Below are 6,198 nucleotides of genomic sequence, written 5' to 3' on the forward strand. Positions count from 1 at the left end.
AACATTTCAGGCAGATAGGACAGATAGCATGTGCAAAGACCTTGAGGTGTGAAGGAGCTGAGCAAGTACATTTTAAGTAATGAAGAACCAGAGTGGCTGGAAAGCAGAACTCTGGAACAGTAGGAGCAGGAGTGATGATTCCAGGTGGAGCAGGTGAGAGATGAGTCTGGAGAGATAGATCAGATTGCGCCTCTAGGATGGTGGTTTTATCCCAAGAACAATGGAAAATCGTTGGAGAGTTTTAAGAAGGTGGGTGATATAAGCAGATGTTTGTATTTCTGGAAGATCTATCTAGGAGCTCTGTGGAAAATGGATTGGAAGAAAGTGAGAGTAAATACAGGGAGAATAGCAGGAAGGTTCTCAGAGTGAAAAAAGAAAAGGGGGGAAGGGGGATTCTTGCAGGGAACTGGGCAAGAGGTAGTCTTAATTCCAACCATGGTGTTAGCAGAGAAAATAGAAGTAAATGTACAGATTCAAGACATATTTAAGGAGTAAAATCCTAAGACTCCTTGATTGGTTGGTTATGAATGAAAGTGAAAGAAATAGTAATAATAACCACAAGAAAGCACACTGCAACATAACACATGCCATGTGCCAAGCATAGTTCTAAGTGCTTTACATATCTTATTCATTTAGTAGTAATTCCATTTTACAGATAAGGACACTGAGGGCACAAAAGACTAATTAACTTGTCCAAGTCCAGAACTGGTAAGTGGTAGAGCTGATTTGAACCTGTGCAGCCTGGCTTCAGAGTCTGTGAGGACGAGCTTCAATACTACACAACTGCTTATAACAAGGAGTTTCTATTCTCCAGTGCTATTGACTAAGACAGTTACATGGTACAGACATCAGATTTGAGTGGGCCTGGATGTAAGAGAGGCACTAGTATATCTCTGAAGATGTTAAAGATGCCGGTCCCTCTGGAATGATCAGTAAGACATTGGAAATATCATTCCAGAGCACAGAAGGAAACTCTGGACTCGGGATATAGAAAATAACCCATATGTAAGTGGTCACTGAAGCCATAGGTTTAGATCAGGGGTCAGCAAACTATGGCCCACAGGCCATAGGTCTTATAAATAAAGTTTTATTAAAATACAGCCAAGATCATTGGTTCACCAATCATCTATACCTAACATCTGTGTTTTCTTGTTACAATGGCAAAGTTAAGTAGCAACAGAGAATGTATGGCCTGCATAACCTAAAATTGTTACTATCTAGCCAACCCTGGCTTAGATGAAGTTACCTAGAGAAAGAGACTATAGCATGAAAAGAGAATTGTAAAAATGGTTAACTGTAAAAATAGCTAGTTTAACTACCTTAACTTTGTATACTATTCTTACAAGGTATTTCTACTTCTCAGTACATAAGATGTTTAATTAAGGACATTTTTTTTTTCCTTCGAGTATACTAACAATATACTTTCAAGTTATTAGGTTGGTACAAAAGTAATTGCAGTTTTTGCAATTATTTTTAACCTTTTAAACCACAATTACTTTTGCACCAACCTAGTTCCAAATAAGTTATTTTTAATAAACCTACAATGACATTTTCATTCTGTTTGTAACTTGTTTTCCTCTGTTTTACCTATGTGGGCAAGAGCTAAGTGCCATATATATTTCCAAAGGTTAATTACCATGCTATTCCTTTTTGTGTCCACCTAAACACTGCCAGAGTGACAGGACATTTTCTCACAATAATTCAACGTTTCTGAATTAAAAGCCCTGGCCTCACGCCACAGGATGCTCCACACGGCACTGGTGTTACATGGATATTTCTTAGTCTGCGCTGCAACAACTAAATCTACAGCAAATAACTGGACATTGAAGGGAATTCATAACTTTAGAGCCTCTCGAGATTATGACAATAACTGTACAAATCCTATAACATCCCTTTGTATATAACCTGCCCAGATTATTAAAGGGGGTGCTAGTGTTATTCAGTGCCACATTCTTAATGATAAGAAACATATATTCACTAAAGATACCAATAATAATGTGGCATATTGGGATGTATTGAAGGTGTGTAAAGTTGAAGATCGGGAAAAACTGGATTTTAAAGATGAAATTAAGAAAAGATTTATGATGCTGTATGTGCCAAATTGGTTCTCAGTAGACTTGAAAACAGAGATGTTGACTATTACTTTGGATAAGAGTGACTGCATTGCTGCTTGGGTTTCTGCAAAAGATACTGGCTTCAGCAACCCTGATGGGTCAGATCCAACACGGAACTTAGGAGGACTTTTTCTCCAGGAACTCCTAGAATATTGGCCTAGAAGACGTGTGAATCCAATGGGTGAAGAAGAAAATGAAGTAAACCATGTAAATAGAGAGCAGGAGAACCAAGTACTGAAGGGAAATGGATATTATACTTTGCAGTGCCCCCCACACCCCGTGATCTGTGGTGAAGCTGGAGGTTGCGCACTATTCAGGCTGTTCTGCTGAGATCCTGGAGGTGAGGCTGAGTCAATGCTTCTTAATGAGATGGTGCTACAATAGGTAATTGACATCACTGTGCACAATCAAGTCCTAGAAATGGAATTGCTGGGTCAAAGGAAAACTATGCCCAAATTCAATAAAATTCCTTTCCACCTCAACCTCATGCATCTTCATGTCCAGAAACTAATGAATATGTTTATGAGAAAATTATCAACTTGGATAATGAGTCTCAAACCACTAGCTCTTCTAACAATGGAAACAAAACAAAACAAAAAAACAGGAGAACAGGAAAAAGAAGATGATATCGCTGTGTTGGCAAAGGAGAAAACTGAACTTTTGTGCTAGGATCAGGTGTTGGATCCAAATATGGACATTCAAACAGTGAAACACTTCCTATGGAAGAGTGATGGTGACCTCACCCTCCATTACTGGCAGAAGTCCACATGAAGGGTGTGTGAACTCTCCTGGGTATTTATTTACTGACCTTCCTCTGTGGTCCCAAGCGTAGCCCTAGGAAGCCCACTGAGCCCCAACAGGAGCAAGACTTCTAAGGGCCAATTTGATATGGACCGAGATTCTCTTTCAATTAAAATGACTAATCCAGATGTAATGTAGAAACCAATCTCCTTGTGTAGCTTAAACTGTCCCAATGGAAGAGGAATGCAAGAGCAGAAGATCCCCCAGCTGACTATGTCCCATAAGATGTACAGAAAACGACGACAGGCCAGCACAGTCTTGGCTTCCTTCTTTTATTTCAAAGGACCTTACCTTTGTCTGTTAGCACTAATTAGAGACGCATCATATCTACAGCTCTTCTAAGAGAGTGCATTCCAGTCATGCAGTATCTATGAAGATTTTGTCCTTTGTCATTAAAACAAACAAACAAATTGCTTTCACCATTTAAGACAGTTATTTTTAATAGGAACTTGCTGTTGTGTAATTTGAGAGCCAACCCATTTCATAATAAATAATTACTGTTGTGGTTGTTTTTAAAAAATAATAAAATAATAAAAATCCAGTAGGTGGGTGGAAGATAAAGTTGAAGAAATCTACTAGATAGAGAACAAACAGAGAATATCCAATAAATATTCTTCGAGCACCTGCCATGTTTTAGGCACTGTTCCAGGTAGTAGAAAAACAAAGTGAATGAAACTGACAGAAATCTCTTCCCTCATAGTACTTACATACTATACAATGAAATGAAATATATAAGTGAAAAAAAAGTTTGAAGCCCGGTGACCAAATTCTCAAGAAATATGAGTTCCAGAAAAAGAAAACAGAAAAAAAAAAATGGAAATGGATAAAAATTATCAAAGAAATAATACAAGAACATTTCCAATACCAAAGGATACAATTCTCCAGATTAAAAGGAATAACCTAAACAAATAACCAGCACAAGAGAGAAAAAAAGTACACTATAGTAACAGTTCAGAAAAAATAAAAATGGAGATTCCTAAAAGCTTTTAGACCTAAATAGGTTACGTTTGAAGAAAAACAATTAGAATGCTCAATAGAAATAATGAAGGCTGGATTAACGTCTAAAATATCATCTGAAAAAATTATTTTTAACCTAAATACCTACAAACAAATGATGAAGTTTACTATGAGAACAGAATAAAGATATATTCAGATATTCAAGGACTCAAAAAATTTAATTTCCACAAACTTTTCTATACATTGCTATTGGGGATAACAAAGAGAAGAAATTCAAAAATAGGAGAGTTTCAAGAAAAAGTTCAAGGTTGATGGTAATACAGAATAGCTGAATAACACCCAGTCAAAATTGAAGCATGAAGGCAAAGGGCCCCAGGAATATAATTGTTAATGCTATAATGTAGACTTTGAATGTGATCCAGAGAACGCAGCCATGAATTTCCAGCAATAATTCATATGGCACATCAAAAGCCCAAAGCAGCTCTGAAGAAGACATACCCACTGAAAATGATCTTTATTATATAACAACCTTGAAAATGCTGAGCTGAGGTTATCTGCCTAACCAATTATGTTCCGTCCATAACGTAGATCTCGGCAATGTTAAAAAGGATGCAGTAGAGCCACATGTATAGACATAGAACAATCTCCAGAGATATTGGTAAGTGAAAAAAAAGCAAGGTATAGGACTTTCTTTTTAGTATGCCAACATTCATGTCATAAAAGTGAAAATGCATATTTAGAAATATACTCATATTCACAGAGACTGTCTCTGAAGAAAATGCAAAAAACAGAGTAGTTTTCTCAGAGGAGAGGAACCAAGGTGTGGGAGACAGGAGTAGAAGACTTAGTTTTGTTGAATTTTTTACCATGCATGTGTACTATCTAATCAAAACATGATTAATTAAACTTTTAAACAATATTAGTACCTGCTCTACTTAAACAGAGTGCAAGAGGCTGGGAGGGTTATAGTCTTAGAGATTCCTATTATAAGTCCTCAGAATTTTTTTAATTTCTCTTATACCTCAGAATTACCCACAAAATTCCCTCTATTTTTTTATCTCAATTATTTTCCATTTAGCCACTTGAAATTTGGTTTGCAAAAATATTTATACATGTAAAGAACTTAAAAGTGTAACTTAACCTTCAACATTTCTGTATCACTACTGCTGGTATATTTTATCAACCTCCATTAATATAACCTTAATTTAAAGACACATCTCTGTACTTATGTGTGGTTGCCAAATCTTATTCATTCGTTATTCTTCAAAACATTTGTATGAGTTAGTTTATTACTATATCTATATTAGAGAAGAGAAAATAAGATATTGGACAATAAATTAATATCTTATTAAAATAAAGTCAAGACAATGAAATACATAATTGAAATCTGAAAATTTGGTTTTCCGTCAGTACCATTAAAATGCGTAGCCTTGAAAATGAGCCAAACTTTCCAGATATCAGGCTCCCGGCAAACGCTCATTAAGCATCTACCGCACAGAACGCAGTGTAGGAAGTACATGAGGAAAACGTTTGAAGCATGGTTCCTCCCTCCCCAAGAAAAATGTCTTTGGGGAAATATGAGATATGTGTACCTGTGGAAATAATTATGGAAAATAGAGCTCCATGAGATTAGTTTCAAGTGAATAATATGTCAAAATATGCAAAAAGAACTGAAAATTTTTCTGGCTGGGGAAAGGTATTATTGAGGAGATAAGATTTAAGCCAATATTGCAGAATAGATATGATTTTTCAGAAAAACAGGTAATCCAAGAATTCAATATAATTCAAATATGAAATAGTTAATACATGCTTATCTTGGCCATGTTATTGCAACCAACCTTAACGGTCAACTTCGATCAATAACCATCAATCATCACTTTGTAGCAAGGAATTGTTAAGGCAGCCTTTCCCTCATGGCTTTTCCCTTTCCCCGCCCTCACTCCCTTTCCTTTTCTTCTCTTTATCCTCCCACCCCATCCACTAAATAAAGTAATTAACTGCAAACTTGTTGTCGTCGTTGTTGTCTTTAAGCAAATATATTCAAAGATGCTATCTTTGTTCATTCTATCACAAGTTTTGCATACACATATGGTTAAAAGTGCAATTGCATGTCCTACACATCTTCTATACTTCATTATAGTAATAGGATTTTTTTATTTTATTTTTTTATGCTGAATTTCACACAGTGATGTCAGCTTAAGTTCTTCCATGTTCACCATGGAGAAAAGAACCTGGGAAAGGGCCTTTCCTTCACTTGCCTGCAAATGTTTTAAGAACTCCCTGCTTCAGTTAGGGACCCATTTTAATACATTCCCTATCAGCCTCC

At 36.3% G+C, this 6,198-nt stretch overlaps 1 pseudogene; it reads left to right on the plus strand.

The window, feature by feature from the left end:
* The first annotated feature begins 1,742 nt into the window (after positions 1-1,742).
* LOC109452627 (WD repeat-containing protein 48) lies at positions 1,743-2,885 on the plus strand (annotated as a pseudogene).
* Positions 2,886-6,198: the final 3,313 nt, after the last annotated feature.

The sequence above is a fragment of the Rhinolophus sinicus genome, linkage group LG02, assembly GCF_036562045.2.
Source record: "Rhinolophus sinicus isolate RSC01 linkage group LG02, ASM3656204v1, whole genome shotgun sequence".
Taxonomy (NCBI): Eukaryota; Metazoa; Chordata; class Mammalia; order Chiroptera; family Rhinolophidae; genus Rhinolophus; species Rhinolophus sinicus.